This window comes from Ursus americanus, chromosome 23 (genome assembly GCF_024610735.1).
Source record: "Ursus americanus isolate L20-20 chromosome 23, mUrsAme1.1.p, whole genome shotgun sequence".
In the NCBI taxonomy this organism is placed as follows: domain Eukaryota; kingdom Metazoa; phylum Chordata; class Mammalia; order Carnivora; family Ursidae; genus Ursus; species Ursus americanus.
Window position 1 is genome coordinate 26569316 of NC_142149.1, and position 22561 is coordinate 26591876.

General features: G+C 37.9%; 1 long non-coding RNA gene across 2 annotated transcripts in view; it reads left to right on the top strand.

The window, feature by feature from the left end:
• Positions 1 to 20245, top strand: part of LOC148107968 (uncharacterized) — a 32745-nt gene extending 12500 nt beyond the window's left edge. The window contains exons 1-3 of one of the 2 annotated variants that reach the window (XR_015721396.1): positions 2148 to 2322; positions 12596 to 12675; positions 19616 to 20245. This is a non-coding gene — a long non-coding RNA (uncharacterized LOC148107968). Of the gene's footprint in view, positions 1 to 2147; positions 2323 to 12595; positions 12676 to 19615 lie in introns of those variants that run through there. The other variant, XR_015721397.1, reaches the window with a different exon arrangement.
• Positions 20246 to 22561: the final 2316 nt, after the last annotated feature.

Below are 22561 nucleotides of genomic sequence, written 5' to 3' on the forward strand. Positions count from 1 at the left end.
AAAGTGCCCAACACATACTAAATGCTCAGTAAATGTTCCCCTCTCCCACCAGTCATGCTTTGTCTGGCTCCAAAATTAAATAATAAAAGTAAGAACAAAGCATTGCTTCGGCAAGATTCTAAACCTCTTAAATCTCCACAGCAGTTTGATCTTTCAACCAAATTCGGGATTTAAGTTCTTATTTCTCTAAGAAAAATGTCCTGTGTTTTTGACTTCCTAATACTCTCGCATTTAAGCCACTCCCACTGTTGTTGATGAGTCTCCTGACGTCCTATCCTAGAGCCTGTATTTCATAGTCAACATTTCAGTACATGTGGCTGGAGTAGATGCCTCTACGCCACCGTATCAAAAGCTCAGAAGGCTTCTCTTTCTTAGCTCTCAATCCCATCTATCTTCAAAGAAAGAAAGAAAAAAAAAAAACTGCTAAGCAGAAGCTGAGGGAGATGGGGTGGCAGAGAGAATTTTAATGAAAGAAATTAAATGATTTAGGAATATAAATCAGCTGATGATTTAGCTTCTCATAAGGGGGTAATTTTTGACACCTGAGGCAACTGCTAGGGACCCACACCTGTATCCTGTGATATCTCTTCCTTTATTTCTGTTTCTACACTTCTAAGCTACGTTTTCCTTCTTTTCTGCAGCTTGTCTTGTGGCATATCCTTAAGTGGCCTCAAGGTTTCTCATAGGTGCATACCGTAGCCCAGCCCATCACTGCCGTGGGAGCCAGCAAAACCGAGAAGCAAAGGATAGTAATGAGTCTTTACATAACATTGCAGTATTTGCTGTTCCCAGCAGCTCTGTTCCTTGCTAAGGCAGTGTGGGGATCAATTACCACTACCCATATAAAGTCTGACTGCCTTCATCATTCTTGGGGAAACAATTTTGGTACACTCATTAGAGCCAAAAGAGCTCCCCCTTCTCCAAAGGGATTTCTGAAATGGGAACACTGAACTGGAATCTGACAGAGCAGAAAAGCAGGGGGAGTTCAGAGGGATGAGAAAGCAAGAAAAAGAGTTGTTTCGATTGTGTCTTGGGGTATGAAATGAGCCCCATTTTGATCCAGGGTTTTTTTTTTTTACCATTATGATAGAGATAGCCACTTGAAAATATGAGATTCCTTCCTATGTGTGTAACCAAATGATAAATTAATAGCCCAGCTTTTTGAATAGACACCAAAGTCAGATTGATCTTCTTTGGTGATTATGCTTTGGAAGCCATGGAGGCAGGACAAGAGAATCTTCTACCGCCGTCCGTGTTAGGGTGGATGGATGAAGCCAGAGATAGCCTGACCTCAAGGGCCAGACGGGTCAGGGAGGCTTGCTAACATGATGGAGGAGAGCATCCTCACCTACCCCGTACTACTGCTGGGATGGGGGGCGGGGGGCTCCAACTCAGAGGCATATGCCTGAGACCCCGTCCCACCAAGCAAAGAGTGTGGGGAAGGAAGAATGACCCTTTGGTTTAAAGAAAGGCAAGTTCCAGGCACACTGTATTCGTGCTGCTGGATTTTTCCCTAACTCAGCCACTCTGGCATCCCTGCCATATCTTGGGAAAACGTTGTGCATGTATGTATGAACGTACTTAGAAAGTAGACTCACTAAAGACACATATGATGGAGACATCCAGACCTAGACTAGTATCATCATTGTTTAGCATAACACTGTGGAGGAGGGACCTCTTTCCTGCCCCCCACCCTCCCTCATTGTCACACACACACACACACACACACACACACACACAGTACCAGATATCAAGGGATGTTTTGCTAGGCCAGACAAGGAAATGAGACACTTTGGGCAACCCCATCTAACAAGCCCTGTGTCCGCTCTCATGTGGCAGTTACACATACATGACAAAGAACACAGGATTTGGTGAATTTGGAGCATCGAGTTTAGGTTCCTTTCTTTCTTTCCTTTGAGGAACAAAGACTAAGCTCCCTAGGGTTCATGCACCTATCTTGGGATCAGGGCAACTGAAGGAAGGAAAAACAGCATTCCTATAAATAGTCTGGTGGAGTCACGGTGTAATTTAACCTGAACACTAAAAAAAAAAAAAAAAAAAAACCATGATCCTATTTTGTATCCCTCACTGGTGATTTCCATCTCTTGTTTCGCAATATAAACACATTTTAGAGATCGAGGCGACTTTGAAGGGAAGAATGCAAAGACAAAGGGAAAGGAAATAACATTCATTGAGCGTATTCTGTGTGTTAGGTACTCTGGTAAGCTCTCCAGAGACGTTCGTGTATTCAATAATTGCAAAATTCTGCAAGATTTAGGGTTGGGTCCTGTTTACGAACAAAGAGTTAAGGCACAGGAGATGGTAAGTGATTTGCCTAAAGTCACATAATTAATTACTGGCGGGTAGATTTGGGATGTGAGCTAGCAGAGCAGTGCCTTCTCTTTAAAGATGGGCAAAAGGAGCTGGAAGAGGATGAAGGGAAAGGCGAGCTGAATGCAAAAGCAAAGCTAGAACTCTGATTTTCTCACTCCCAGCAAGTGCACTTTCCAGCCCAATCTCCCCTGACACTGTTACATGCCTAGAAAAACCGTAAGTAGACAAGTATGGAAGAGAAATAAGGGGAAAAATTGAGAAAATTGCACTTGCCAAGTGTCCAAGATTGTGACCCCTTTTCCTTCTCCCCTCTACATGGTTACATAATCTAAGCAAAAGAACTTCAAGAATTTTTGGTCACAGCTGTAATGTCCCTGGTAATATTTTTTATGTAACTTTTATTTTTTCCCATGCATTGCTTCTATCACCTGCTGGGTATTATTAGACTTTACACACTACTTGACATGAAACTTGGCCCCTGATGAAACGATGCTATTTTGGATTCTTGTGAAAGCCTACAAGACTGGAAATAGATTTATTATGCCATAGCTCCTTACCTTACTTGAAGAAATCTGCATGAATACGCTGTAACTTTGCTCTTGAGACTGGAGATTTTTTTTTTTAAGGGATAGATAATAAAATAGAATGCTATTTTATCTTTCCATCTTTTAGCATATGGAAGCATATACAAGCAAAGAGTGCTTTAAGAGGACAAAGATTTGAAATGATTATTTCTTAATGAATTGATTCACTTAGTAACTGGTAATATTTTGCCTTGTGGACAATTCAAATCTCATAACATCTTGTTTTCTCTTTATGTTTGTAATTAGGGAAGTCTGAGATCACTTTGCAGTCTTTTTGGGTAAATGTAATAATCTAATGACCTGCATTCTTTATTACTATTTGTTCCCCTGGTCTTGACTTACATATTTTACCCTTACTTTCTCATACTCTGTTTTAAAAAATATTTTTATTATTTTTTTAAATTAATTACATTTACTTCCCTTATTTCAGATCCTCTTGGAAAATGGAGGGCTATAGGTAGAGAACTAGTTAGCAAGCAAGCAAGCTACACTTACTCAATGGCATCGTGTAAGAGTTTCCTTTTTATTTTTTAAATTCAATTATTAACACATAATTTAATATTAGTTTCAGAGGTAGAGGTCAGTGATTCATCAATCTTATATAACACCCAGTGCTCATTACATCACATACCCTCCTTAACGTCCATCACCCAGTTACTCCATCCCTCCACCACCTCCCCTCCAGCAATCCTCAGTTTGTTTCCTATGAGTAAGAGTCTTTCATGGTTTGTCTCCGTCTCTGGTTTCATCTTTTATTTTTTCCTCTCTTCGCTTATGATCCTCTGTTTTGTTTCTTAAATTCCACATATGAATGAGGTCATATGATAATTGTCTTTCTCTGAATGACTTATTTCACTTAGCATAATACCCTCTAGCTCCATCCATGTCATTTCAAATGGCAAGATTTTTTTTTTGATGGCTGAGTAGTATTCTATTGTATATATACACACCACACCTTCCCTATCCATTCATCTGTCAATGGACATCTGGGCTCTTTCCATAGTCTGGCTATTGCGGACATCGCTGCTATGAACATTGGGGTGCAAGTGCCCCTTCAGATCACTATGTCTGTATCTTTGGGGTAAGTCCCTAGTAGTGCAATTGCTGGGTAGTATGCTAGCTCTATTTTCAACGTCTTAAGGAACCTCCATACTGTTTTCCAGAGTGGCTTTACCAGCTCGCATTCCCACCAACAGTGTAAGAGGGTTCTCCTTAAGAGACAGTTTCTTTTTTTACACTTCAAAATGAGAAATTTCTTAAAGGGATTTAAAATTTCATCCTGTTTGGCATGGCTCCTAATACCTATAAAAGCACTGTCTGCTTTCTATTTTGAAACAAGAATGATAAATTGAGTTAGGTTGGTGGAGTTGAGCAGCAATGCATGTGTGCTATGTTGCTGTCATGTTCACAGATGTAAATTTTACATTGTGGTTGAAATGAACGTATGCAGTCTGCTGCAGATGTGGCTACTCAGTTTCACTTACTATTTCACCGCATATGCTGATCGGTTCTCTTATGTTTCTCATTTTATTAATGGCTTTTGATCACCTTCATTTGGGTTTTAATTTTTTTTTGAAATGGTGATTAAAAGATATTTGAAACATTTTGCAATGACTTTTGTAAGTAGCCTAACAAATGTTATTAAGCAAATATTTAAATTAACTCATAAAATCTGAGTCGTATAGAATAATCTAGAAAATAAAACCCTACTGATTTAGGAGCTCAGTCATTAGAATCATTTAACAGTTGTTTTAGCTCTTTCATTACTATTCTTCCAAAATACAGGCTGAAGACGACCCTAAGAGAAGAAATAGGTCAGCTTTGGGAGGTCTTAGGATATTTTCAAGATATTCATCTGACTCTGGCTCTCACAGTAAAATATACCCAGTTCTAACTTCATCCTCTCTAATATTAAGCAAAAAGTTGTAAGACATAACTCTAGCCTCAGATTTATAATTATACCATCTAAAAGGAACCCTAATGCTAACGCTAATCTTATCTAAAACCCTAATATTAATGCTAAGCCTCGTTAAAGCCTCTCATACTAGATTAACATTTACTCTCATGATAAAGCTAAATCCTAACCTTCTCTTAACTTTATCCTTAATACCAGCATCAACACAAAACCTGGAAAAGAAGTTTCAACCCACATAAATTCAGACTGGTGGTGGTTTCTCTGGGTCTGTTCATTGAGAATTATTTCAAGGCTCAGGAGGAAAGAATTCTGAAATGCATTAGTAATGTCTGCCCTGATCTATGAGGCGGGAATTGCAATGCGGATGCCAAGCATTTACCATCCCCGGTGATACTAACTCTTGCCCTGGACTGGCCTTAGCTCCCTGAAGGAGGCGCGACCAGATCTGCATGGCTGGCAGATCCTAAGAAACAAGAGAGGAGTTCCCTGCTTTTATCTTAATTATAATAAAGAGGTGGGGCTTGAGTTCCTTACTAAGGGTTTTTTTTTTTTTTTTTTTTTTTTTTTTTTTTTTTTCTCCTAGAGGGGACTGCAGGAATCCTTTAGGGAGGAAAAGAATAGATTTTTTTTTTTTTTTTTTTGAGGAAGATAGATTTTTTAATTTTTTTTATTTTACAGTTTCTCAGAATGAGTCATTCATTCCCTAAAAATGAAAGAATTCCAACAAAGAGTTGGAATTTAAAATCTCACTCTAATAAGGAAGTGACCAATTTTCAAAGAGGCCACCTAATCATCATTCTGCTACCAAGGGAATAATTGTCCCATTTTATTTCTCTAGGACTTTTATGTAACATATCCAGCGTGCTTAATCTCTGCCGATGGTTAATTTGACACAATCAATGGTATATTTCACAAAATGTAAGGATCATTCTTACAGTGCAATGTTTCTGAGCACATGGGGCACGATCTTCAAATAATGGTTGGGAAAATTGTATTTTTAATTGGTTTTATTGAAAATGTTGAGCATAGACAAAACTAGAAAGAACAGAATGATGAACTCCCAGATACTCTCGACCAGCTTCAACAATGATCAACCCATGGCTAACCTTGTTTAACCAGTTACATACCCCTCTGTAGATTTGGACTCAAATTTTAGACATCATTTTATGTTATCTGTACATATTTCTGTAACTTAGTGACTTGATTTTTTTTTTTAAAGATTTTATTTATTTATTTGACAGAGACAGAGACAGCCAGCGAGAGAGGGAACACAAGCAGGGGGAGTGGGAGAGGAAGAAGCAGGCTCATAGCAGAGGAGCCTGATGTGGGGCTCGATCCTGGAACGCAAGGATCACGCCCTGAGCCAAAGGCAGACGCCTAACCGCTGTGCCACCCAGGCGCCCCCTAGTGACTTGATTTTTTAAATCAGGTTGGAGATATATTCAAATACCATAAATTCACTAATATAAAATGTACAACTTAGTGCTTTTTAGTGTGTGCGCTGAGTTTTTCTAGAATCACCCCACCATAATTTTAGAACATTTTCATCACTGCCAAGAGAAACCCAGGACATTTAGTCACTCCTCATTTTACTTCTACCCTCCAGCCAGAGGCAACCACTCACCTAATATTTTTCAGTATAGATGTATCTATTCTGCACATTTTATACCAAAGGAATCATAGTACTTTGTCTTTGTGTTACTTTAACTTAGCATAAGGTTCTTAAGACTCAAGTATCAGTACTTCATTTTTTTTTTAATCAAATAATGTCTCATTGTATGGGTAGATCCCATTTGGTTTATTCATTCATTATTTGATGGACATTTAGGTGGTTTTCATTTTTTGGCTATTAGAAATAACGCTGTTGTGAATATTCATGTCTGCCTTTTTGTGTGGACTGATATTCTCATTTTTCTTGGATGTATAAATAAGAGTAAAAATGGATAGTATGGCAATGTTGTTTAAAAAAAAAAAAAAAAGGTTAAGGGGCGCCTGGGTGGCTCAGTCAGTTAAGTTTCTGCCTTTCAACTCAGGTCATGATCTCCGGGTTCTGGGATCGAGCCCTCCAACGGGCTCCCTGCTCAGAAGGGAGTCTGCTACTCCCTCTCCTCCTCCCCCCAACTCTCTCTCTCTCAAATAAATAAATAAAATCTTAAATAAAAAAAAAAAAGTTAAAAATCTTTTGAGGAACTTATCAAACTCTTTCCAGACTGGCTGCACCGTTTTACTTCCTCACCGGCAATATATGTAGGTTCCAGTTTCTCCCTATGTTCACCAACACTTATTATTGTGCTTTTTTTTTATTTTATTATAGCTGTCTTAGTGGGTGTGAATTCTATGATTTTTGTTTACATTTCCCAAATGACTAATGACCATGAACATTTTTCCATGTGCTCACTGTCTTTGTACATCTTTCTTGGGGAAATGTCTGTTCTATTCCTTGCTCATTTTAAAATTCAGTTACTTGTCTTTATATTATTGAATTGTAAGAGTTGTTTACGTATTATGGATACAATTCCCTTATTGAATAAGACTGGCCAGTATTTTCTCTTATGCTGTGGTTGGTATTTTCACTGTCCTAATGCTATTGTTTCTGAACAGTTCTTTTGTTTTGTTTTAAATGAAGTCTATCTATGTATACTTTTGTTTCTTGTGTTTTTGGTGACATATCTACCTAACCATTTCCAAACGTAAAGCAAAGATTATTTACTCCTAGGTTTTCTTAGAAGAGTTTTACAGATTAGATATTTGTTCTCCAGTGAATTTTTTTTTTACACCCTTGTCAAAATCAGTTGCCCATAAATGTAAGGGTTCTTTTCTGGACCTTAACTTTTATTTAATTGATCTATATATCTCTCTTTATGTTAGAAAAACTGTCTTGATTAGTGTAGCTTTGTAGTAATTTTTGAAATCAGGATGTGTAAGTCCTCCTTTATTATAATTTTTTTCAACATTGTTTGGCTATTCTGAGTCCCTTATATTTCTTACAAACTTTAGAAACAGCTTGAAAATTTCTAAGGAGGGGAGGGGAGGGGAGGGAAGGGAAGGGAAGGGAAGGGAAAGAAGGGAAGGAAGAAAGGAAGGAAGGAAGAAAAAGAAAAGAAAAAGAAAAGAAAAAAAAGAAGGCAGCTGGTATTTTAATAGGCATTATGTTGAATTTGTAGATCATTTGGGGAGTATTGCCAACCTAACAAATATTAAGTTTTCCAGTCAGTGACATAGGATGCTATTCCATTTACTTAGCTCTTCTTTAATTTGAGATTTTATTTGTTAGAGAGAGAGAGAGAGAGAGCATATGCACTTACAAGTGAGGGGGAGAGGGAGGGGCAGAGGGAGAGAGAGAAACAGACTCCCTGCTGAACAGGAAGCCCTGTGCAGGGCTGGATCCCAGGATCCTGAGATCCTGACCTGAGCCAAAGGAAGATACTTAACTGACTGAGTGACCCAATGCCCCTTCTTTAATTTCTTTCAGTGCTTTGTAGTTTTCTTTTTACAAATCTTGCACTACATTTGTTAAATTTATTACAAAGTTTTTTATCTAATCGATGCCCTGAAAATACAGTTGTTTTCTGTATTTCATTTTCAGATTGTCGGCTAGTATATAGAAATGCAATTGATTTTTCTATATTGGTTTTGTATCCTGCAACCTAGCTGAAGTCAAAATTTTTTTGGCAGATTCCTTATACTTGTCTATTATTTGTTCCTTTCTTTCCAATATCGATGATTTTGTTTTTCTTGCCTACTTGGCTTTTCTAGAACCACCAGTACAATATTGTATAAAAGTGGCAAGAACATTCATCATGTCTTGCTCCTGATCTTAGCAGGAAGACATCAAGTCCGTATTCAGTATAATCTTAGCTGTTGGTTTTTTTGTAAATGCCCTTTACCAGGTTGAGAAAGTTAACTCCTAATCTTAGTTTGTTGAGGGCTTTATCATGAAAGAATGTTGAATGTTGTTAAATGCTGTGATAAAATCAGGTGATCATGTGGCTTGGGTTCTCCATTCTATTAATAATGTATATTATATTAATTGATTTTCAGAATGAAACCAACCTTGAACTTCTGGGTTAAATCCCACTTGCTCATGGTATTTCTTTTCTTTTTTTTTTTTAGATTTTATTTATTTGACAGAGATAGAGACAGCCAGTGAGAGAGGGAACACAAGCAGGGGGAGTGGGAGAGGAAGAAGCAGGCTCCTAGCGGAGGAGCCTGATGTGGGGCTCGATCCCATAACGCCGGGATCACGCCCTGAGCCGAAGGCAGACGCTTTAACCGCTGTGCCACCCAGGCGCCCCTGCTCATGGTATTTCTGTAGGTTGTTCACCATGTCTCCTTTTCCATTCCTAATTTTGACCCCCCCCACCATCCTTTTTTGCTATAGTTGTGTCTATTTTGTTGATATTTTCAAAGAACAAGCTTCTAGTTTTGTTGATTTTTTTCAAGTTTCCTATTTCATGTATTTTTGTTTTGTTATTTCTTTCTGCTTACTTTGGGTTTACTTTTCTCTTGATTTTTTTGGTTTCTTCTTCAGTTGGAAAGTTAGCTTATTTGTTGGAGACCAGTCTTCATTTTTACCATAGTTATTTACAGCTACTAATTTCCCCTCTAACCCTGCTTTAGCCACATTCCATATATTGTTGTCTCAGTCTTTGAATAATGAAAGATAGGAAAAGAAAATAATGCAGCAGATAAATTATTCAGTCTTACTCCTCCACAGATCAAGGACTTTGACACTCAGTGATATCATATGCTTTAGCACCCAGCGTGACTGAAAAACAGGTATAGTTGCATTGGCTTGAGAACTGGGGCCATCAAGAAGCTTATGTTCTAGGGGCGCCTGGGTGGCTCAGTCAGTTAAGCATCTGCCTTTGGCTCAGGTCATGATCCCAGGGTCCTGGGATGTAGCCCCTCCTCAGGCTCCCTGGTTCAGTGGGGAGTCTGCTTCTCCCTCTACCTTAGCCCCTGCCTCTGCCCCCCTGCTTGTGCTGTCTCTCTTGCTCTGCTGTCTCTTTCTAAATAAATAAATAAATAAAATCTTTTTAAAAAAGAAGCTCATGTCCTTATCATTGTTTTCCTTCTCTGATTTCTCTTTATCCCTACTCTTATTACACTAGCTCCTTCTAATAAAATATTATCCTGCAAGTGCTCCCTCAGGATTTGCGGTGTGGAAGACCCAGGCTACGATGTGCACAGAAAGCACAATGAATACATCTGCTAACAGTCCTTAGGTGTTGTGGCCGTTATCTGTGTGGGAAATTGGAACATCGCGTAGATTTCCAAACTTGATTCAACATCCAAATCCAATCAGAAACCTAGGAATATTACTCTGCCGTCTTAGTGTAGCCGATATCTGTGTTCTCCTCTACATTCCTACACATTCGGCCTCAGTTTTTCTCTCTTGTTTCATCTTTTTTCTTTTCTTTGTTAGTTAAGTAGGCTCTGTGCCCAACATGGGGCTTGAACTCATGACCCCAAGACCAAAAGTTGCATGCTTTGCTAACTGAGCCAATTAGGCGCCCCTCTCTTGTTTCATCTTAACTGGACAGTTGTATTACTTTTCTAATCAGGGTCCTGCCTCCAGTTCTATCCTGTTCAAACTTTGCTAAAACGATCTTTCATATTATCTTACTTCATATCTCTCAATAACTTCCTATCCTTTGAGATACATTTTAAATTAGAATGGGGTTGTATCATATATGCATTTACAAGTTAAATAATTTTGATTTTGATGAAAGAGAAAAATCTAAAAAGTTTTTAGTGATGTAAGAATAAAAGGAAGACAGATCATCAGAGTATGTCCAATGCCCATCATCTGTCTCAGACATTTATACCCACACAGCACTGAACAGGGTTGGATGGATAAAAGCCACATATACTTATGGGATTTTAAGAGCAATGCTGGCTATATGTTATTCTTAAAATCAGTTCATGAGGTGACACAGGTACTCATTGTAGCTGAAAATATTTACTCATAAGTGATCCTATCTCTCCATGCTCATCTCTTGCTGCTTCCCTAATTTGTGCTGTCATCTCCAGGCTTTCAGAATTACCTGTATTTCTTTAAATGTCACACACATGCCATAAACATTCACAGTTTTGTTTTTGCATGTGCTGTTCTTTGCTTACAACGTCCTCCGTGGTCTACCCCATTTGCCCTTTAAGACTTAACTTAAATATCAAACTCCAAACATGACTTTTCTCTCCCCCTTATTTTTTTTTTCCAGTGTAATTATCATACACTATTACATTCGTTTCAGGTATACAGTATAGTAATTCAGCAACTCTCTGTATTACTCCGTGCTTATCAATATAAGTGCGTTCTTATTCCCCTTCACCTGCCCCCCTTATTCTGACATCGGTTCTCTTTTTTTTGGTCCCTTCGGGCTATGTGCATAGCTTTCTCATCACATACCAGATACTCATCTCTGTCTTCAAAATGTAAGCATTCTGAAGGCAATGGCCTCTGTCCCATCTGCCTCTGTGTCCCTGAGTTTAAGAAAATACTTGGCAAATAGAGTCACTAAACTGTTTATTGAATTAAATTGGTCCTTAGCTATAAACCATACATTGTTACAGAAAATCATCTCTAGTTACTATTGTAAAATTGCAGGCCTGAAGCATATAAAATGAAGATGCATTCATGGTGATTAGATAAAATAGATAAATCTGTAAATATATACCCCAAAGTAGCTCTCTTGTCTCATTTCTCATGGCTTTAAAGGAGATGGTTGCTTAAACAGTAGAGAACAACATAATAGAGAAATGTTCCACTTTTTGGATTCCATTTGTGCTTTGGTAGTTGAAGATAAACCACTGGAAAAAATGATGGTAATGATAATAAAATCATTGAGCCTAAAATTACTTGGGTGTATGATTGCAAAAGCCATGGGGCCTTTTCCTCCAATAGTACAAGTTAACAAAAGATACTCTGATATGCCACATAGTTTACCTTGGAGTGTTTTCCAAAGTCTATCTAAAGAAACTCTCATGATGACTGAAGTATACAGGTTTTAAAAGAAATGATAGGCAGATTTTAATGATTAATATAATTTTTCGTACTATACTCTAGGTCCTCTGACTTCAAAATTGTAGCACATTTTATTACACCATTATGCAGTGGTACAGGATCAGAGAATACTTTTAAAATAAGCATATTATCTTACAGTTTACATTTTTTATTCTCTTTAAGTACTACTATGGGATATAAAAGTGCACTGTAGTCCCTTTATAGCTATATAAATGCTGTGGGTTAAATTGTCCAAACGGTGTATGTCTCAACTTCTTGATATGAAATGTATGCTTGTTTATTTGTGTAGAATTTAGAGGGAGGTAAATATTAACTCAAAATTGTATTGTTGCAGATAACAATAAATAATTTTTTTTATTCAAACTGAGATAAATAGTTTTAAGAAAACTTTTCCCTCGTGGATTAAAAGAAAAAAATACTTTAACAAAATACTTGCAATTATATGATACCTGTAAGTTAAAATTCATGTGTTGCAGAAAGACGTGCTCAGAGTTTAAGGAAATGTTTAGACATAGCTTGACTGGAAATCAAAAAGGAACTTTTCTCATTTAATTAATTTGGAACTACTGCATTAAAAATAATGTAGAGCAGCAAAATTCACTTCTTCAGCTGTACTTTATATTTCTATATTCAGATATATATGTATAGTCATTCTGAGATTGTCATCTTTATAACTAAATACCATATATATCATATGTCATATCTGTGTATTATAGCTAAAAATATATTTTGCAGGACTATAAAGAATGGGCTGCCAGAATCAGTGGGATGGTGAAGCATCAGAAAGAGGATCACTTTTTGAAGCATTATTAGAGGTAATTTGCAGAGAACAAGAATGAGCAATGCTGCTTGGAACTGAGTTACACTTTTTGTGCAAGTCTTCTCTACCTCCGAGTAGAATTGTCCCTAAACTCAAGACCACTAGGTACAGCTTTGGGAGTGAATGGGTTTTTTATATTAACTGTGAAAGGTTTTAGTTCTACCTCAGTGTTGATGTGAGTGAAAACAGAAGGGACTGGTAAATCAGCCCTTGGGGTGGGACTCTTCACATCTTTAATCAACGCCCCTTGAAGGCATATACTCTGTGCCAGCTATTCAGTTCTTGGCCAGAACACATGGGTGAGCCAGGCACCATCCTAGACCTCAAGAAAATTCTGGCCTAAACCTAACTCTGGACACTCATAAATATACAGATAAAGTAAAAGAATTGCAAAGAAGAATGAAAGTCTAACAAAGCCATAGGCACAATGCGCCCTACTAGGTACATATGGTTGTCATACATCCTACTTTTGGCATGCCTCTCAATTCTCAAAAACAATAATAAATAAAAATTAAAGCCTGGTTTTATTACAGGGTTTGATTTGGAGGTCCTGAATCAAATTGAACATGAATATATACGAAATTATGAATTATTTTTCATGTATCGAAGTACCTTGTAGAAAGAGTACAGGCATTGGTGTTAGACATTGGTGAATCCCAGTATCGCTAAGTCTGTGATTATTTCAGTGAATTTAGGACATTACTTCACCTATCAGTTTCCTCACCGACTAAGTAGACATGATGTGAGCTTTGCAAGTTGTTAGGATTAGACATTTAAAGTAGCTAAGACAATGGCTGGCACCACCTCGACAGCATTTGGTAAACAGGAGTGATTGCAGATCTCTTAATAAGCAAGCACACATTGTGAATTTCAAAGCGGTATATGCAGTTTATGGCATTTACCAAACTTAAAGAATATGAATTAAAACTTCAAAAGGAATGACATTAGCAAGTTGGCAGAAGAAGTAGCCCTTTGTCTCACAAACACACTGATTCAGCAAAAATTCATGGATAAATTCTTTGTGAGAATTCAGAAACCAACTGAAAGGCTCCTGCACCCCAGGAGAATGCACAACCAGACTCAGCAAATAGAGGAGAGGTTCAAAACAACCTCTCACTAGAGATTTTGCCCCAAGCATTGCACCATATGAACAGGAAGAAGGTGGAAGATTTGTGTATTGACAACTACAAAACACTGATGAAGGAAATGAAAGAAGATACAACAAGTAAAAAGACAATACTGGATTGGAAGACATAATATTGTTAAAATATCCATGCTATCCAAAGTGATCTAAAGACTCAATGTAATCTCTACCAAATTCTAATATCCTGGTTTTTTTTTTTTTTTTTTTTTTTTTTAAAGATTTTATTTATTTATGTGACAGAGAGACAGCCAGCGAGAGAGGGAACACAGCAGGGGAGTGGGAGAGGAAGAAGCAGGCTCCCGGAGGAGCCTGATGTGGGACTCGATCCCGGAACGCCGGGATCACGCCCTGAGTCGAAGGCAGACGCTTTAACGACTGCACTACCCAGGCGCCCATATCCTGGTTTTTTTTTAAAGAGAACAAAAACCCCAATTTTACAATTCATATGTGCCACAAAAAACCAAAAATAGACAAATCGATCTTGAAAAAGAAAAACAAAACTGGAGAAGTTGCTCTTCCTGATATCAAAATATATTACAAAGCTACAATAATCAAAACAGTATGGTACTGCCATAAAGACAGATCAGAACAGCATAGAGAGTCCAGAAATAAATGCACACCTACATCACCATCTGATCTTCAACAAGTGTGTTGTTGAATACACAATGGGGACTAGATAGTCTTTTCAACAAATTGAGACAGGAAAACTGAAGGGCTCCGTAAAAACCTGCTTTTTGCTACTTTACCTGCTTCTGTTCTTGCTGCACCCCCACTTTACACATGCCTCAGAATGCAAATAGTGTATGTCCTCCTGTGAGGGACAAGGAGATAATGATTTCTTTAGAATAGAGAACATCTAAGAAAGGACCAGGTGAGAATGCCCAGACAAAGCATATTCCATACCACCAGAGCTAGACATCTTGATGCCAAACCCCATGGCCCCAAGGAATAACACCTGGGTGCTTGTCTTGTTCTCACCAGTCCCTGGGTGCCTGGGTAGATGCCTACACCAGACTACAATCCTCGGTAAAAGCTTCCAGACCCTGAACAAAGCCAAGACTCCTCCTCTCCTTTCTGAGTCTCCCAGACATTCTGTCAGCACCTGCACTCTCTACACCTTCAATAAACTCTGCTTACACTTCTTGCTGCTTGTGTTTGATTTCTATCCTGCACACAGCCAGGGACGCTCTTGGCTGGTCCTGCAGGGCCCCCCTTTGGGTGCTTGGACCCAGCCTGCTGACATTAAAATTGGACATCCACACGCAAAAGAATGAAACCGGACCCTTATCTTACACCATACACAAAAATTAACTGAAAATGGATTAAATTCTTAAATGTAAGACCTGAAACCGTAAAATTATTAGAAGAAAACAGAAGGGAAAAACCCAAGGCATTGGACTTGGCAGTGATTTCATGGACCTCGCACCAAAAGTACAGGTGTCAAAACGAAACAAAAAAACAAGGGGCGCCTGGGTGGCTCAGTCGTTAAGGGTCTGCCTTTGGCTCAGGTCATGATGCTGGAGTCTCAGATCGAGCCCCACGTCAGGCTCCCTGCTCAGTGAGGAGTCTGCGTCTCCCTCTGCCCCTCACCCTACTTGTTCTCTCTCTCTCTCTCTCTCTCTCTCTCTCAAATAAATAAAATCTTAAAAACAACAACAACAACAACTGGGACTACATCAGACTAAAAAGCTTCAGCACAGCCCAAGGAATCAATCACCAGAGTGAAAAGGCAACCTACAAAATATGAGAAAATATTTCATACCGTGTATTTGATAAGAGGCAAATCTCCAAAATATACAAGGAATTCTTGCAACTCAGTAGCCAAAACTAAATCTAAAAAATAAAAATAACAAAAACTAATAAACCAATTTAAAAATGGGCTAAGAACTTGGAGAGACATTTCTCCAAAGAAAACACACGAGTAGCAAACAGATAAATTTTTGAAAAATGCTAAACATCACTATCATCAGGGAAATGCAAATCAAAATCAGAAAATCACCTCACAGCTGTCAGGATGGCTATTTTTTTTAAAAGCTTTATGTATTTGAGAGAGTGCGCACACAAGCGGGGGGGCAGAGGGAAAGGGAGAGAGAATCCCAAGTGGACCCCATGCTGAGCATAGAGCCCAATGTGGAGCTCAATCTCATGACCCTGAGATCACAACCTGAGCTGAAACCAAGAGTGGGAGGCTTAACCAAGTGAGCCACCCAGCTGCCCTCAGGATGGCTATTATCAAAGAAGCAAAAGACAAGTATTGGTAGGTATATGAAGAAATTGGAACCCTTGCTCAGTGTTGATGAGAATGCAAAATCATGCAGCTACTCTGGAAAACAAAATGAAGGTTCCTTGCAAAGTTAAAAATAGAACCAAAATAGGATTCAGAAATTTCATTTCTGCATATTTATCTAAAAGAATTGAAGTCGGGGTGCCTGGCTGGCTTATTTGGAAGAGCATGTGACTCTTGATCTTGGGGTTGTGAGTTCAAGCCCTATGTTGGGTGTAGGGATTACTAAAAAAATTAAAAATAAAACTTAAAAAAAAATTGAAATCAGGATCTTGAAGAGATGTGACACTCTTACGTTTATTGCAGCATGATTCACATCAGCCAAGATGTAAAAACACATAAAAGGCAGATGAATAGATGAAGAAAATGTGGTATATACATACAGTGAAATACTATTCGGGTTGAAAAAAGAACCAGTTCTGCAATATGCAACAAAATGAATGAAACTTGAAGACATTCTGTTAAGTGAAATAAGCCAGTCACAGAAAGACAAATGCTTCATGTTCCACTTTTATGAAGAATCTAAAATAGTCCCATTCAGAGAATCAAAGAGTGGGATGATGGTTGCCAGGCGCTTAGGATTAGGGGAAAAATAAGGAGTTCCTAATCAACAGGTATAAAGTTTCAGAAAAGTAAGATGAATAAGCTCTAGATTGCTGTACAACATTACATCTGTAGCCAATAATTTAGTGTATACTTAAAAACAATTTTAAGAGGGCAAATCTCTTGTTGAGTGATGTTACCACAATTAAAATTTAGAAGTACCATTTAAGAAGAGAAACACTAATTAAATGCATGTGTCGAGACCATCATAATTAGATCAAAAGCTAAATTTCTATTTATTTAATTTGCAATAAACCTGCCGATAATTTTTTTAAATTCAAAGCAGAGTATAAAAGAATTGCTAGGCCTTACCTGCTAAAATGTAGGTAATGAAAAAGACACGCTATGTAATGAGAATTTTAATTATCTATAGAAAAGACGTGAACAAACTGGAAAAGAACTCTATAGGATGACAGTCATTAAAAAAAACCTATACAATAAAAAATGTAAAACTAGGGGCGCCTGGGTGGCACAGCGGTTAAGCGTCTGCCTTCGGCTCAGGGCGTGGTCCCGGCGTTACGGGATCGAGCCCCACATCAGGCTCTTCTGCTGTGAGCCTGCTTCTCCCTCTCCCACTCCCCCTGCTTGTGTTCCCTCTCTCGCTGGCTGTCTCTCTCTGTTGAATAAATAAATAAAATCTTATTAAAAAATGTAAAACTAGTTCTTTTACACTGTTTCTTTGATCTTTGTCAAGTTCTTAAACCCACACGTTATACAAATGAAAAGTTACGGATTCTAATCTAAGGAGTGTTTATGTTATGATTATAATAAATATTATCTGAAAGTATTCTTTTAAAGATTTATTTATCTACTGTAGAGAGAGAGCGGAGTGAGGGGCAGAGGGAGAGAGAGAATCTCAAGCGGACTCCCCACTGAGCATGGAGCCCAACGTGGGGCTGTCTTACAACCCAAAGATCATGGCCTGAGCCAAAACCAAGAACTGGATGCTCAACCGACTGAGCCGCCCAGGCGCCCCTGTCCTGCCGTTTTTACAAAGATTCAAGTAATCACACTATTGTGGCATTTTTCTTCTGCATTGGTAGGTGGAAAAAAATTAAATGTAAGTTTTTAAAAATTCAACACAAAACACAAAATACTAGCCTGTTCTCTTCTTGGCCAAATAGAGAGTAAAGCAGTCTGACAGCATATAACATCAGAACTCTCACACTATCTCCCAGTCCCATAAATTTTTAAAAATCCACACAACATGGATGCAGTTTTCATAGGTAAATGGCTTTATAATAATTATAAGCAAAGATGAGGTGGTATCATACTGCGTGATACTTTATGTATAAGTAATTATACTCCGTGATATTTTACAGCCCATTTAAACCTTTTATGTGTTACTATCATTTTTGAATGCTGACTTCCAAAACACTGGCTGTATAATACTTTGTACTTTGCTATCTCTGCTTCTGTTCTGAATTAATGTATTTCGGAAATGCATTTGCAAAACAGGATGGCCTCTTTATTTTTAACGTATTTTAATTGGTTACAACAATTAAAATAAATGGATACTATCAAATATAAAATAATTTCATCCTGCATGCCTACTGTTGTTGTTTTGATTAAATTACTTTCTTACTTTGTGTATATACTTTAGGTATTCTAGGATGGCTGCTAGAAAACATCCTTTGCTAGTTATGTCCTTCTGTGGAAGAGAAGCCAAACTCATGATAATTGTCTACCATGAAACACTAGGAAGTGATGCTGGTAATTCAGAAACATGTATTCTATTTTTGTTACATTGTTTCCCTCCACCCCTTCTCGGTTTCAGTTTAAGCAGCATGGTGGTCAATTGTGCAGCTTTTTTCCCAGCCAACAGTCCTAAATTGTAACCTGGTAGACTGTCGCCTACCTGTCAGGCTTCTAGTTCAGAAACAAATCTTAAACCACCAACCAATGCTTCTCATGCAGGAGACTCTAGTTTTCCTCATTTCACAAATGTCAATGCCAAGTTCACTGACTAATCTCTTCCTCTTACAGTTGTCTCTCTGCTGCACCTTGTTTAATTAGCGGTTTGGCTTTTTCTCTTCTGCCAGGGCAGCTCTACTGGACAGAACTGCTGTAACCTTCCAAGTGCCTAAATACAGTTTTCTGGTCTGTATTCAGTGGGGCCCTATTCACCTCCCCAAACATGGTTGGCTCTAAATCAGCCAGGATCTGGGATTCGCTACTATGTGATGGTTTTCCAGTGTACATCTCTGTGGCAGCCTTAGAATAAGTGTTCAAATTCTGTGCAAAATGTTAGTGTAAAACCCACCATACTTGTAGGGATTTGCCCTGAAGGAAAATTGGACAAGTGTGTAATTATCTCAGTGCGACCACAAGTATGCACTCCACAGCTGCATTGTTTGATGATTTAAATTATCCTAATTATTTAATAAAATAATAAAATAGATTGTGACAACTATATTAGAAAAGAGGATATAGTTTTAAAGAAAATACACATTTATTGAGTGGAGAGATTTTCAGCATACGTTTTTCATTAAAAATATGTTGTACCACCATATGTATGATATAAACTCATGTTAATGAAAATTAATCATGCATATGTGTGTATATATGTTTACTTATGTATATATGTATTTAAAATGGCAAGATTAGACAGCAAAATGTTACCGGCACTTAGATCTAAGTGGGAGGACTGTAGATGACTTTTACAAGTAATTCTTTTGTGCAGGCTTACATTTTCTAACACGAACATTCACTAGGTATGTAATACTAACGTGTAGAATACTTGAAAAATTTTAACCACGTTCTTGTTCTTCCTCCTCAAGAGTGTTTTACAAAAGATCACAAACTCAAAGCATTCTCTGCTACCCCCTTTAGTTAGCACCTCATTTTTCTTTTCTCCATTTAGACCTAAACCTTTAAAAATATTTGTCTTTATTTTTGTTTCAGCTAATTTTCAACAAACCAGGAAAGAATATCCAGTGGGAAAAAAGACAGTCTCTTACCAAGTGGTGCTGGGAAAACTGGACAGCGACATGCAGAAGAATAAAACTGGACCACGTTCTTACACCATGCACAAAAATAAATTCAAAATGGATGAGAGACCTAAATGTAAGACAGGAAACCATCAATATCCTAGAGTTTGCAGGCAGCAAACTCTTTGACCTTGGCTACAGCAACTTCTTACTAGGCATGTCTCTGGAGGCAAAGGAAACAAAAGCAAAAATGAACTATTAGGAGCTTATCAAGATAAACAGCTCCTGCACTGTGAAGGAAATAATCAACAAAATTAAAAGGCAACTGATGGAATGGGAGAAGATATTTGCAAATGATGTATCAGATGAAGGGTTAGTATCCAAAATCTATAAAGAACTTATCAAACTCAACAGCCAAAAAACAAATAATCCAGTTAAGAAATGAGCAGAAGACATGACTAGACACTTTTCTGTTTCCTCACTTTTAAATTATTTTTTTCCAACTATTCTAACACTCATTACTCTATTGAAGTTTTCCTATGAAGTTACTCTGTGAAAGTTATCAGTAAGTACTCATGGCTAAATACATGCAATTTAAAAAATTTCTCATCTGTCTTTGCCTCATTGCATTGTGGACCCCTGTCTCCCAACTAGGTAATTCCATGACATCCTAAATTGTTAATGTCATGCCGTGGGTGAAACTTTGATTGCTTGTTTAATTTTCTGTCTTTCCAATTGGGTCGTAAGCTCCATGAAAGCAGGATACAATCAATTTGGCTCATAATCCCTGGACTCAGCCTGATGTCATGCACAGAGTAGATGTCCAAAAAAGACATATTAAATAACTAATGAATAGATGAAGAAATTTTTTAAAGATAATCTGATCATCCTGAAATAATAGGTCATTGACATTCTATTCTGGTTTTAGAAACCTAAATTATTTTAATGTTCTGTTTTTCAGTAAAGACCCCATTTCCCAGTTATAAAGAAGGAAATCATGCTCAGAACTTTTTGCTAAAAAGTGGGCACAGGGAAGGCTACTTTTACAACAGCTTAATACAGAGGAAACTGAGCCTCAGAATGAATATATCAATTTCCTAAACTCACTGGTAGAACTAGCAAAAAACCTCTTTGGTTGATATCCCTCCCCTACCCCCAACCCATGCTATCAATCAAATGTGTTATATAAGCTTAACCCACGCACCAGAAGATGGGAAAACAACAACAAAAACACAGGGCTGTTGTGATTTATTGAACGAAACCACATCAAAGACATATAGCTGCAAAGAATCTAATTAAAATTGGATGTTTCAGTTTGCCAGCTGTATCTATTATTTATAATTAGAGGTTGTGATCTTACTTAAGCTGAGTTCCAAGATTCCCTCCCACTCAGGTCACTTGGCAGTTGGGAGGAGAATGTAGTCCACCTCTCCAAGTTCTTTCTGGACTCTGCATTTCGGCTAAAACCCTCAGATTCTGCCTGACACGTGTGATTTCTGACAATATATTTAGCTGCAGAAAGGGAATTCCTCTTTCTGATTTCAATGCGAGTGATTATTGAGTGTAGAAAGGAGCAGTGGTTTCTGGAATAACCAAATCCTGCCTCCCGTGTGATCTGTGAGCTTGAACTGATGACCTTGCAGTCTTCTTTAATGAGTTTCTCAAACAAGCATTAGAAAGTGAAATAAAATTGCATTTTGGCTTTCTTCAATATTCTAGCAATTTGTTCTATGGCAGAGTGTATAGGACAAAATGCTATGAATAATAGCACTCCATTCATTGAAGATGAAAGCAGGAATACTGTCTTGTTCACTGACTATGCTTCTGTCCCTTAGATGGCCAAGAAAAGCTTTGTTTGTTAGACATGTAATTCATAAAGATAATGCTTACTAATTTAATATTATTCACAAATAAAAGGAGTGTAATTCGTTCTGTTCTCCCTGTATGCAAGAGAAAGTCATGCTGTGTGAGAAGTTAACATATGCATAAAGACAACTATGGACTTGCCCTCGGAAATCAAATAATTACATCTTCTCTGAACCAACATAGAGGTTTTTATGTTTATAGTTTTTATTGGGTATTTTAACCATAAATATATCAAAAAGGAAGAGAGACTGAGTTCATTTAGCTACTAATTAGTTTAGATTACAGGTTGACAATGGCAACAGAATGAGCAATTCAATTGGTAAAATAATCAGTCAAAGCTGTTTATTTTTTCTTATGGCAAGAAATTGGTTAAATGGCAGAAATGTTTCCCCTCAACGGGTCAATTTGTTGTCAATGTGTATAGATGACATTGGGTCTCCCTTTCAATAGACCGTGACACAATTTCACACGCTCTTATCAGGGAGAAAGAAAAAACAAGCCTCATGTTGTTGATTTCTTGCTTTCTGCAAGCCTCTGTGTTAGAAAGGACGACATACTTTGTATCATTTAATTCTCTTAATCATGTGAAATACGCATTGTCAATTTTGTTGTTCATATGAAAAAACTGAGGTTTAAGGAATTATGTTATTGACAATATTTGCCCATTCAGTAAGTGGTAACAACACAACATAAACCCTCTTATTCCCAGCTTTTAAGCCCACACTCTTTGGACTATACCACCTCGCAACTCAGGGTCAGAGCGAAGATAAAATATAGGGAAGGAGATAGGAATATACCTAAAATGAGTAATGGAGGGAGGGGGAAGAAAATGAAAGTCTTAATAGAAGTGGTTTCACTTTGACACATGGCCCAATTCTTTAATAACTGTTCCAGTAACCTACTCAGGACCTTTTGCAGAGCTGGATGTGTGGGCTTGAGGTTAAAACCAGAGAGAGCCAGAGAGCACAAGCAGGGAGAGTGGCAGGCAGAGGGAGAAGCAGGCTCTATACTGAGCAAAGAGCCCGATGCGGTACTCAATCCCAGGACCTTGGGA